Source organism: Delphinus delphis, chromosome X (genome assembly GCF_949987515.2).
Source record: "Delphinus delphis chromosome X, mDelDel1.2, whole genome shotgun sequence".
NCBI classification, from domain to species: domain Eukaryota; kingdom Metazoa; phylum Chordata; class Mammalia; order Artiodactyla; family Delphinidae; genus Delphinus; species Delphinus delphis.
Window position 1 is genome coordinate 45,117,002 of NC_082704.1, and position 13,447 is coordinate 45,130,448.

The window sequence follows — 13,447 nt, forward strand, 5'->3', positions numbered from 1 at the left end:
ACAAGAACAATGCTTTTGAATAGTTTATCCTCTCGGAAGGAGAAAGGAGATTGCTAGGAATAGCTCAGTAGCAGCAAGAATCCTGTCGGGGGGCTCATCTATTCACTCACCACAGGAACTCTGAGAAGGCAAGGAGTATCACCAAAATTGCATCCCTTGGTCCCATGGGAGAGATGACAAAGGCATTTCAGGACTGAGTGGCTTCTGGGAAATTAAGGACAAAGACTCGTGAATTTGAAAATGGTTCCAGTCTGTTTTCTTCCTGTGTTGCCCTAGGATTCATTTCCCCAAGAGAAAGAGTTTGCAGTCAATATAAATTCCATGTCATAGTCAATGAGTAAAAAATCCAAATATTGACTTCGACTCCAGGGGCACTCAGCAGCAGCAACAGCAAAACCTTTCTCTGACGTCTGTTTACTCCCTTCTCAGCCAAATTCCTCACAAGAGTGGTCTAGTCGAGATTTACTGTTTCCATTGGCCTGTCTCCCAGTTCCTTCTCAACCCACTGCATTCTGGTTTTCCTCCCAGCCCCTAAAATCCCACCCCCCAACATAGCCACCCAACTACCATGACTCCCTTGAGTATGTCCTGAGCATGGTAGCCAGTGGCCTGCATGTAATAAAATCCTAAGTGCTCTTTTTAGCCTTGTTCTATCTTGTTTGACCTCCCATGTGCAGTTGACGTTTGACCTTCCTCCTTCAAATTCCCCCTTCTATTGGTTTCTGTTACACTGCCCTCCACTTGTTTTACTTCTACTTATCTGACCACTCCTTCTCAGACTTTTTCTAAGCTTCTCTTCTTCTGCCAAGTCCTTAAGACAGGTGTTCCTAAAAGCTATCTTCTAGTTCTTATGCTTTTTTACTCTACATGCTCCTCGTGGCCTAGCTCATATATTCACAAATATAACTTCATTCCTGACTTCTCTTTTGTGCTTCAGTTCCCTATATCTATCTAATTGGCATCTCCACTTGCATGTCTTAAAGATACCTCAGGCTCCAAACTCTTAACACTGAAATCATCTTCTTCCCCAAACCAGCTACTTGTCTTGTATTTTCTACCCTGATAAGTGACACTACTACTGACCCCAGTAAGCTACCCAATCCAGAAATCAGGTGCCATCCTTGATTCTTTCTTTTCCCTGTTTTCCCGTATCTGATTTGAATATATTCTATCTCTCAAATCTGCCCAGTCAGCTCTATCCCCATGCCAGGACCTCAGCTCAGGTCACCAACACCTGTAGCCTGTCCACTAAAACAGTAGCCTCTTAACTCTTTTCCCCTCACCCCTCCTTGCCCTGTTCCAATTAGTTCTGCCACACTATAGCCAGAGTGGTCTTTCCGAAGTACAACCCTGTTTCTATCCCATACATGGCTTCCTGTTACTGCATGATAAAGTCTAAAGTTTTTATTTTATTTTTAAAATATTTTATATGATACATTTTTATATGTATATAAAGACTTAAGATACACACATATGATTCTTTTTATTTTTTGTAAATTTATTTATTTATTTATTGTATTTTTTGCTGCATTGGGTCTTTGTTGCTGCGCACGGGCTTTCTCTATTTGCAGCAAGTGGGGGCTACTCTTCGTTGCGGTGCATGGGCTTCTCATTGTGGTGGCTTCTCTTTGTTGCTGCGCACGGGCTCTAGGCACGTGGGCTTCAGTAGTTGTGGCTCATGGGCTCTAGAGAGCAGGCTCAGTAGTTGTGGCGCACGGGCTTAGTTGCTCCGCAGCATGTGGGATCTTCCCGGACCAGGGCTCGAACCCTGGTCCCCTGCATTGGCAGGTGGATTCTTAACTGCTGCACCACCAGGGAAGTCCCTAAAGTTTTCAGAATGTGTTCCAAGGTTCCCCATCATATAGACTTTTCCTGTTTACCCAGTCCTATCTCTTACCTCACTTCCCTTTGTGTTCTACATTCCAGTTATGCTTAAGTTTTTTTCAGTCTTTTGTTTTGTTTTGTTTTGTTTTTCAAAACTGCCAGGTTCTCTTTTTCCTCTGGTCTTTCATACTTGCCATTTTCTGAGAACAGTCCCCACCCCTACCTCACCTCTTTTCCTCCTAGCAAATACCTTCCTGATTCATCTGAAGTGCCATTTCCCCAGAGAGGTTTGTTAGGTTCTAGTGCAAAATCTGCTTTCCCCTGCATAACACTTATTGTACTTTTATGCAATTACTTGCTTGTTCTCCTGCTAAACTGTAATCTCTGTGAGGGTAAGAACCTTATATGTCTCATTCATCACTTTATCCCTAGTACTTCGCACAAGTGCTCAACACACATTTGTTGAATGATTGATTGGTATTGTGTGAGGGAGTTTTGGGAAAGGAGGTGGGGGAGGACTACTTACCTGTGCATTATCTTGGGAGAGTGGTTAATGGTCAATGAGAAATGCCAAGAGTTACTCAAATACTTCGTGATACTTTCTGGAGGAAATTGCTCTTAATACTTCAAGAATTATAAACCTGAAGGAGTAAGTCTACTTTGGATTGGGGATACAAAATCATTGTAATGATCATTCAGGACATTTGAAAATGCTATGTCCACGTAGTAGAAAGACTCTCCTCCAGAATCAAGGGTAGCAGAACAAGGGGGCAGGCGGTAGAAGTAGGTCCTGAGTCGGGGAATAAGGGCCCTGGTGAGTGCCTCTGTAACAGGGGGAGGACACCAGCTGTAACAGTGGCAGAGAAATCAATGATGAGCTCAGTTATCATCTAAAGAGGAATTGCAGATGCTAATGTCATTGCAGTAAGCCACTAGGAGCCTTTGGAAAAGGGCTGCTAATTTGGGGGACTCTTTGCATTTCCCTGGAATGAAAATTTTGTTTTTTGTGTCAGGGACATAGTGGGAGACTCTTTGCAGTTAGGATTCTTAATTCCATTTGCCAAACAGAAATAGTGACCACTTCCTCTGAGGAACATGGGCAAGCCCTCCTTGCTTGCCTATTCTCTTTTTCTCATTGAGCTATCATGTATATGCCAGATATCACCCACTCCTTTCCCATCCTGTGTTTCCATCTAGAGCTAATACAAGCTTTTCAAAGAGAAATCGCCCAGTCCCTTTCCCCAGACACAGTGATTCCTCAACTGCTGCTTACTTTCTAAACTCCAAATGGAAAAGAAAACAGGAAAAGAACAAAAAACAAACCAAAAAAACAAAAAACCTCCAGGTTGCAAAATAGATCCTGAAAACGGTAAAGATACAGAAGAGAAATCAAACTTGGGACCTACCCATTTCTGACTGAGCAACATACTTTCCCTTTATCTGAAGATATTTGATTTTGGAGCAACAAAGTTGTAGAGAATTCAAAACAGCATATTGAGCATGTGTCATGCCACATTGTCTTCTGTACCTTTACAAAGACATGCTGAGATGTGTTCCTTTGAATGTTCACACATGTGGTTATTTGAATGTATGATTCAAAAGGAAGAGGAAAAAGAAACAGAAGGCAAAAGACCTTGGGGTGATATTAAGAACCATGAAGCAAAATTGATCTCCCCTGACCTAGTTTCTTCCAGGAAGCCGGTGCGCTCAACAGCATCACCCAGAGCAGAAGCCAAATCACCTACACTTAATGGTTGGGCTCATCAGCTGCAAAGGGTTTTCCAAAAGTTTCATAAAAAGAGGAAAATGAATTCAAATAATAAAAAAATTTGGGAGGGGGACACATTGTAGTCCTGGAGAATTGTGGTAGCAGCCATTTGAGATTCTACTTTTAGATCCAGTTCAGGAAAAAAGACTGCCTTACTTTTCAATACTGTATTATGATTCTACCCTTAATTATTAAATATATTAATGATGTATCTGCCTACTTTTAGAATGATAATCAATATCTTCCCTGAAAAGAGCCATTAGTGCATAGCAAAGGTCATAAAGAATGAGCAAATGAGGTGGGTGATGTTCATTTCCTACACATTCAGATCTACCATGGCCATGAACTAGGCTTCTGAGAAAGTATATATGTATATATATATGTATATCCATATATACTTTCTCAGAAATATATATATACGTATATATACTTATATATACGTATATATATTTTCTCAGAAGTATATATATATATATATGGTATATATACCATATATAAAAGCATATATATGGTGTTTTCTTTCACCATGATGCCATGTCAAAACAGCACTGAAAATCCTACAGTATGGGTGATTGTAACTATTTTTGTAATATGGATTTGCATCTCCTTCTCTGTGCCTTTTCTGCTTTCTCTGTCTTCTCAGGATCTCTCTCTGTTAGTGTAAATGTGTGTGTGTGTGTGTGTGTGTGTGTGTGTGTGTGCATGCGTGTATGTGTGTGTTTCTTTCTCCTCCTTATAGCTGTCTATTTCTGTCTTATTCTAAAAGTTTCTCTTGGACTATGTAACTGTTTGTCTTAGCCTTTCTCTGCCTCTGTTAGTCGCTCATTTGCTAGCCTTGCTAGCCTCTGTGCATTTCTACTCACCCTTTGAAGACTGAAGGATAACTCACCTTCTCTGTAAAGCTTTCCATGACCCATCCTCCCTACTCCTTTCTGACCCCCTCCTTCCTTTAGTTACCTCTCTTGTAGCCCTTTCACATTGGACTATAGCCTGCAGTGAGAAGGGACAGTATGGTTGACCAAGTCTGCTCTCAGAGCCAGTCATACATAATATCTAATGTGGTTGAAGAGTTCTGGAAGGGAAATGACTTCTATTTCAGTTCTTCAATACTCATCATTTTCCTGTTGGAGCCTAGGCCTGTTGTTACTAAAATGAGAAGGAAGGTGTGCTTCTCTCTGTCCATGGTCTTGAACAGTGGTTCTAAACCAGTGGTCCATGCAGTGGCATAATATTTTCTCAGGTCACTTGTTGGGTAGAGGCATATACCTTTCCCTGAGTACACCCATCCCCTGCTCCCTGACACTGTACTTATATGCTAGAATGATGTGCCTTAAACTTTGCTGTGCATCAAAATTCCCTGGGGAAGCTTGTTAAAAATACAAATGCCTAGATCCTACCCCAGAATCAAAGTTGGGGCGGGGGATGCTGGGTATTTGTATTTTTAACAAACTCCCCAGGGCATTCTGATGCTCAGTCAAGGTTGAAAATCAATCATTGAGAAGAATTTCTGTAGGTTAAACATTAACCTCTCCCTGGCCCTCATTTAAAGTAAAAATACTTCTCGAAGAGCAACACAGTAAGAAACCAATGCCTTGGTATGAATGAGTTTACTGTGAGGGTTTTCGAGGCATGAAGGAAAGCAATAACATGCATTTAGTGCACACTGTGCTCCATACCATATGGCGTTCAGGAGAGCCCTCCATTCCTATGGCCTTATGGGTACTGCTTCTTCTACTAGAGCAACACACTCCTAAATTTTCTTCCCACGCTTACTTACTTTCATCCCATGGGTAGGGTTGCCAGATAAAATACAGGATGCCCCATTAAATTTGAATTTCAGATAAACAAATTTGAATTTCAGACAATGTTGGGGGAGTAACTATGCCCTGAACACTGTATGGGTCATACTTATACTAAAAGTTATTCATTGTGTATCTGAAATTCAAATTTAACTCTGTGTTCTATGTTTTCACATGCTAAATCTGACAATCCTACCCATGTTTGGAGGATTGAATTATCTGAGCAGATCCATTGGCCCATGTTTTGCAATTGGGTAGAACTAGGAGGACATTCTGTGTAAGTTTGTCTGTTCTGCAGACCCCAATTCTCCTTTAGGTGAACCATCTCAAAGATTAGAGGTGGAGAGGAGAGAACTACTAAAACCATGTGGCTGCATGTCAAAGTTATATCCTTGAGTTCAGTATTATCAATAATAAAGCTGATATTTTTATCTTCATTTGCCCTAAGCCTGTGTCTTATTTCTCATTTGGCTTTGAAATCAGATATTATTTGCTCCCATGACAACCACAATGGTTATATTATTTACTTTAATCTTAACAGTCTCTCTGTGAGGTAGGTGCTGTAATCTCCATTTTACAGTTACAAAATGATGGGACACTGAACTAGGCAATGGAAGAAGCAAAATTCAGATTTCCCAACACATGATTTAGCCTCAGGCATTTGACTGAGGTAGATATTTTCATCCCATTAAAGTGAAACTGACATCTGAATCTGTGTTTGATTTGGCTATTTATAATATACTAGCCTTAAATCATCAGAAAAGAAAAAACCCTTCAGTGCTAGTAGTGCCTTTATCCAGTTTGACAAAAGGAAAAGTGAAGTTTTGTCTTTAACTCCCATCCTATGCTTTATGAATGCACAAATAACTTTTTTTTAAATAAACAACAAGGCCACTGACCCAGATAAAAAGCAGCATGCCTAAGGGAAAAAATTCCCCTCCTCAAACATCAATTAGAAACGTTTATTAGTGGTATTCGATTGACAGTTCACATTTATTTCCAAGAAAAGAGAATGAATCCTCTTTAGGCTAGAATGCTTAAAAGACTGCAGGTAGGATGCAGTGCTTCAGAGTAATTGCTAAAGACAAGTGACCTTTGGAATCTAGCATCAGTCAATTTCGGGAAGAGAAAGAGAATGTAGACAAAAGACCTGCTCAAAACTCATCTTTAGATTTATTCAATGGCCCTTTATTTTAAGCCATGAATATATGCATAAGCATTTGCTTTCTACATAAATTAAGGGTAGGTAGGAATAAGTAGTCACTTGAAAAATGATTGCATGTTGACTCTTGAATGTGGATCTGAATATGAGTCTGTAGATCTACATCTGGATCTTTGAGTGAGAATACTGTTGGGTGGGTTTGGATGTTTCTACATGTACCTGCTATGCTTGACCTTGTAGCTTGTGAGCTCGCTCTCTCCCCTCAACAATTATGGTACAAATAAAACAAAGACATCTGATGTCAGGCCTCCCCAGCTGGAGTCACTAATGCAAGAGGTCTGCAGGTTCAGCCTGGCCAAGTTATTAAGGTAGCCCTGACCAGGGCAGAACATATAGAACATTAGAAAATATTAGAAAGTGTTAGCCATACTCTTTGGTGTGAGCTAAAGTTAGTGTTGTTGCCCTAGTACCATTATCTCTTATACCAGCTACAACTCTTAGACATCTGGGTGCTGCTTCCCTACCCCACCCTTCAGATCAGACCACTGTGCTATCAATTCCTGCAGAACGAAGCCCAAGGTCATTACTCCTCCCTGGATATTCTACATTGGAATTTCAGTTATTGTCTTCAGATGTAAGCTCTATGCCCTCCTCTTCCATATCATTTATTTCTTTATCATCTTGTAGCTATTCTTCATTTTCTGTGTATTGAATTATATTCTAGTTCTTACCAGATGATCAATTCTCAATACCAGGCCTGTTGATGCTCATAGCAGAAAGTTCTCACCCTCTCTGCCCACAATTGTACAAACATTAGTCTGTGAAGTATATGATATTTTTGCCTCAAATACAGAAAGCTCACTCATCACACTTCTATTGCTCTAGCTATTACACAAATCCATGTGATGTAGACATTCTGGCTTGCATGGACACTGACATAGTCTTTGCTGCTGTAACAGGGCTTCCTTTGGTCTGCTGTGGTTTTAAGTAGAAATAAGAATATCTTCTTGGCTAGGGAAATTTTTTCTCCATTCTTCAAATAGCCTTTTGTGTGTTCCTTCTAGCCTTTCCATAGGCTTGGGGAACCCAAGCCATCGTTTTTCTTTACCACTACGTATACAATGTATACAACATGAGTCTTGGGCAAATTGTGAAATATCTTTCTGTGGTGCCATCCACCACTTATGCTCAAAAAAACCTGAATTCCTAGAAGGGTTTCAGCAAAGCATTTTTATTTTTTTAAATGTTTTTAAAAATATTTACTTATTTATTTGGCTGCGTTGGGTCTTAGTTGCGGCACGCGAGATCTTCGTTGCAGCATGTGGGATCTTTCATTGTGGCATGCGCACTCTGTGCTGCGGCACGTGGGCTTCTCTAGTAGCAGTGTGCAGGTTTCTCTCTAGTTGCGGCGCACAGGCTCTCTAGTTGTGGTGCACGGGCTCAGTAGTTGAGGTGCGTGGGCTCAGTAGTTGTGGCGTGCAGGCTCTTTAGTTGTGGTGCGCAGGCACTAGAGTGCACCATCTCAGTAGTTGCAGTGCACAGGTTTAGTTGCCCCGCAGCCTGTGGGATCTTAGTTCCCCGACCAGGGATTGAACCTGTGTCCCCTACATTGGAAGGCAGATTCTTAGCCACTGGACCACCAGGGAAGTCCCCAGCAAAGCATTTTTAAAGGCCAGGCAAAGGAAGAGCATCACGTGGTACACGGTCAGCTTGTGCACGATTCTCTCATTGGTTGATTTTGAGGTAATAGGGTGGTTAACATGATCGATCCATAGGTGCTCATGATAATCAAGTAGTTAATTTCTTCCATTTGGTGGTGGTTTTTAGCATCTGAAAAACTCAGGAAATATGCATGAAATACAGCTATCTAGGTACTTCAGAGAGGAGCTAAAGCAGATGATATGGGGGAGGGGTCTATCCCAGGAAGGATAGGATCCTGCTCGGCTACATCCCCAGGGCCAGCACAGAGCCTAGCATATAGAAGGTCCCATTCATTTGTTGAATGAACAAATAAAGTAGGTTCTATTATAAGCCTCCTGTTTTACAAATGAAGGAAATGAGGCACAGGGAAGTTAAGTGGCTATTCCAATGTCACACAACCGGTAAATGGTAGAGCCAGGACTGTGATAGACCTATCTCATTCCAAAACCTGCATTCTTAGCAACTATTTTATACTGTGTCCCTTTTCAGTAAACCTGTTCCCACCCATTGGGCCCTCAACAGCCCCATGACCTCCACTAGAGAATCCCAGTTGGGCTATCCACCCGAAGCAATGCCCATGTTCCCTTTATGACACCAAAAGGATCTGCATCATGAATGCCATCATCCCTGTCACCTCACTTATACTAAGGAGCTCGTGGATTAACATTCCCGTTTGAACTTTAGGGTTTCGATCTAGTCATTTAAAGAGGTAAATAGGAGTGGCGATTCCAGTCAATATGGCAAGCCACTGAAGAAATATTTCTAGCCCAGGACATTTCAATAGGACATTGAATCACAACTAATGGGTGTCCTGGTATTTAGGGACATTGTGAGGCACAATCACTCTTTCACTACATTTAGCACGTTAGTATAAAAATGTGGTGAATGAATCCCTTAGTGGTGTGAGTAATGTAAGAGGTGATGCACTATAGTAAATTATCACATGTGACAGGACACCATGCAGGGTTCTGTCAGGGGGTGCGGAGGATCATGGTACAAAGCTGGATCAGGCAAGGTCCTTACCCTTCATAAGCTTACAGTTTAGTTTTAGAGCTAAGGCAATTTAAGAGTGAAATCAATTCCATGATACATGAGCTGTCACAAGGCTGTCTGTGATTAACTTCCAAATGAGTAGTCCAGTCAATGAAGGCTGAGCTCAAAGGCATAAGACTTCAGTGTGGACTGGGAAGGCTTAGTTGCCTCCTGGTATTTGGCCCATTATTTTCAAAGCACTTACCATTCAAATGTTATCTTTTCCAAATGGGCTTCAGAATATTTCTTTATTAAAAAAAAAAAGACTATTTCTTTATTCAAAACATTGCTGTGTCTCTGTGACAGAGCAATGGAGTACCCTTCTGCTAATGACTTCCCCGTCTACATTCTATGTCTCTCTATATTAAAATGAGAGTCAAATGCAGCTGTTGCCATACTTGTGGATCAGTTTCACCTACTACAAATACAGATTCCTGGGCCCAGTTCCAAACCCACTGAATCAGAATCCCAGTAATTAGTATTTGAAAGAAAGATCTGTTTTCATTTTGAAATATTTATGGATGAAATGTGCTTCAAAATAATCCAGGGGTTGGTTGGATGAGATATAAATGAAATAAGATTGACTATGGGTGGTTAATTGTGGAAGCTTACTGATGATCATCTGGGAGGTTGTTTTTTTAATATTCTCTCTTTTCTATGTGGTTGAAGTTTTTGTAATAAAAAGTTGAATAAAACTAAAAGCAAAAGAGTCTATATTTATCACAGGCCTCCTTCCATTTAGATGGAACCATCAAAGGTAGAGGCAGACACACAAAAAAAACATACTGGCTATTATTCTGCATAGAGCTAAAGTCCAGGATAGAAAGGTGTTTTGTTTTGTTTTGTTTTGTTTTGTTTTGAGGTGGGGGGGTGAAAAATAGAAGTTTTTCCAATGAAGGTAACTAATAAGTAAACAGTCAAGAGGCTCCTTTGGAACAGTTAGTAATGGCATCATTCAAATAAGAAACGAAGAGTGATGACGCTAATAGCTTGGAGCATCTTTCTAAATACATCTACATTGGGCATTTGAAGCTAGACTTCACTCATGAGGTAAAGGGGGAGGCTGGATGAGTTGATTTGGGGGAGGCATTTCCAACATTCACATTCTAGGATTCAGGGGGTATGTTGGCATGGCAGGTTTTATCATTCTCATTTTATAAGTGTGGCTACAGAGGTTCAAAGAAGTTGAGTCAAAGTTTCTTTTAAGCTGCTTTGTTTCTTTAGATTAGTTGAACCCACCAGTGTTTTCAAAGCCTTAGAACAGGTTTCACCAGTCTGGACACTTCATAGTATACAAAAACTTTGCTGGGATAGAGGGTTTAGAGTTTGAAAAGTCAGCATCAGACTTTAGATTTCTTTGATTAATATAGGTACAGTTTCTTTGTCCTGGAGTAATAACTGCTAGAAGGTTGAGTATTGGGTTCTATCCCAAGAAGTAAGGGAAATGTTGGCAGTGTCCCCAAGCTTTGGACAGATCTAGCAGAGGGGCAGATTCATCTAGAAAAGGTACATTTGATAAGGTATGAACATACAATTGATGGTTAAAGGCTTCTTTTGAAACATTTGAGCAGAAGTGTTTCCTGTTTTGAAAGATTATGATTTAAGTGTTATCTTGGGTGTGGGTTTTCCTCACCAGGACTTTAGATGACAACATGGAGCTATTTTTCAACTAATTCCTAGGAGTGTCATTTTGTCTAGCAAATACTTTATACATATCAATCTGGAAATTTACCCATCATCTCACAGAATCATTACCAGCCTTTTCTACACACAAGCCAACATCATAGTGTTCATGCAGTTGATAGCAGCAAGTCTGAAGAAGTACATTATCTCAACTGTGACTTATCTTTTCAATTAATTGAGGGCTAAAGCTCTTCTGATAAGGAAGTAAAGTTGATCTTGCAAATACCATTACACAGGGAATGAGGAGACCTGTGTTCTTATTTTAGCCTCTGTTTGATCCGCATTGACAGCTGGACTTCAAAAAATTTTAAAAGTTGATCCATGTGTTAGACACAGTCAAGTTACAAAGAATAGTGACATCCTCAACATATCTCAGTTAATGAATGTTTACTGTAAATAAATGAGCCACACATACCTTCTAAAGAACTTGACCATCGTTCCTCATACAACAGTAAGCTCTCCTCTCACAAGGAGTATTCTATTACTCCAACTTCTACTGCTCTGCTGTGAGGTTAGCTCAGCTATTGTGTCTCTGCTGCTACTTATCCCACTACTGACCAATGGACTGAGTCTGAGTCTCAAATTGAGACTTCCCATGAGTAAGGTTCTGGTTAGGATTCTTAGGCCAGTCCACCTTGGAGGCTTCTGGTCAGCCCATAAATACTGCCTTTGGGTCTAGCATTGCTCCACAGTCCAGTTATCTACAGTAAAGTAGCTAGGTCATGTAGTAACTCATCATCTGATCTCAGTTATCACCTCATTTTTGGAAATTTTTCATGCATGCTTTCGGTGGAGACTGGGAAAAAAGAGTAGGCAGGGAATAATTATATCTAGTGGACACTTTCCAAACTTTTCACAAATGAATTTTTAGCAAACAGGAGATTATTTTGTACAGAAGATGGTTTTATTGAGAAACTTAAAATTACATATGGAACAAAAACTTTGAGCATCACGAAAGAAGGAAATTTTCCAACAGGCTTCCTAATCATAGAGACTAATGGAAATATGTATAGAGGATGGGCTAAGATTACCTGAAAACCAAAGCACTTTGACAGAATATTTCCTTTTTAAATCTTCAAATTAACTTTACTTTTGGTTGGCTTTTATTTCATTTACCCATTTTCCGGTTGGACTAAAAAGGAAAAGTCATAATACACACACACACACACACACATACACACACACACACACACTCATTTGAAAAATCATTATATTAAAAATGGCTTTGCAAACCCTGCAGAAAACTACCCAAATTACTCAGAATCCACAGGTCCTGCCAACAGCATCTCAGATGTTGAAGAATGTCCCTTATTGCATCAGTTGACAGAACAGTTAAAATAGCCACAATTACAAACAAACAATAAAACAAATAGCAGAATATTTGAGCAGATAGAGGAATTGTGAGGCCAATCGGTTTTATGCTCTTTCTGCGGCATGCCACTTCTCAGATGGACTACAGGGACAGCATGTGATATTAGAATGCTTGGAGAATTATGACCAATTAGAAAATCACTCAAATTGTCCAGTTGCTCTGTAGTTAAGGTTCTCGCAGACAGAAGCATTAGCACGTCATGCCTCCAGCCAGAGTCATAGGATTCCATGTAGGGTTTCCCTATGCTGGGTGCTAAGGCAATCTACTAACTCAACCTGAGTTTTAAAAAATCTAGGTCTTCAATTATCCTCTAGCCTAAAGGTTCTGAATCTTTACTGGTTGATCCATAAGCTTACAGACAAGGAGTTAATATATTTCAACTCTTGGACCTATTTGAGCTGAAGCTTTCCAAGTTGTTAAGGTAGCTCTTCTGTCCAATGTTGGCTCCACTCTTGTGTGAAATTTCGAATGGCATCTGGTGCTAAGAAATGACACATAACACACTACACTAGCCATCCATTCTCCATCACCATCATCAGCAATTTCATGTTACTGCTCCCCCTTAATTTCACTTCAAGAATTATAGTTACATGCATACCAGAAAGAGTGGGATAGATAACTTAATTGAAGTACCATTGTTAAGTGTTTAGTGTAGAGGGCATTTGTTGGCTAAGGTGATTGATAGCTAACAAGATTGAAACATGCTGAACTGCAACTGAACAACTTGAACAGGGATTCCATCATTACCTTCCAATGCCTAGGTGGCTTTTAGGACCATGCTATTTAGTGCAGAAGCCAATAGGCAGGGATATTCAGTGCCATGCTTGTTTGGTTCCCTGGCTGAGGGAACAGGTCTAAAGCTTAAGGATTAAGTGGGTAGGTTTGGAATCCTATTACCTTGATTGGGGTCTTTCCTCTAGGGGAAATTTGAATTCATGTCACTCACACACTCCTACACACAGAGTCGGGATAGTGTTAGATTTGGGAGGAAAGTAGAGAAGTTTGGATTGTTATGGTCTGCTCTGGAAGAAACAGAAGGGATTCATCCTGTCCATTGACTTAAATATTTATTAAGTGCTTCCTCTATCTGCTAGTCACTATGCTAG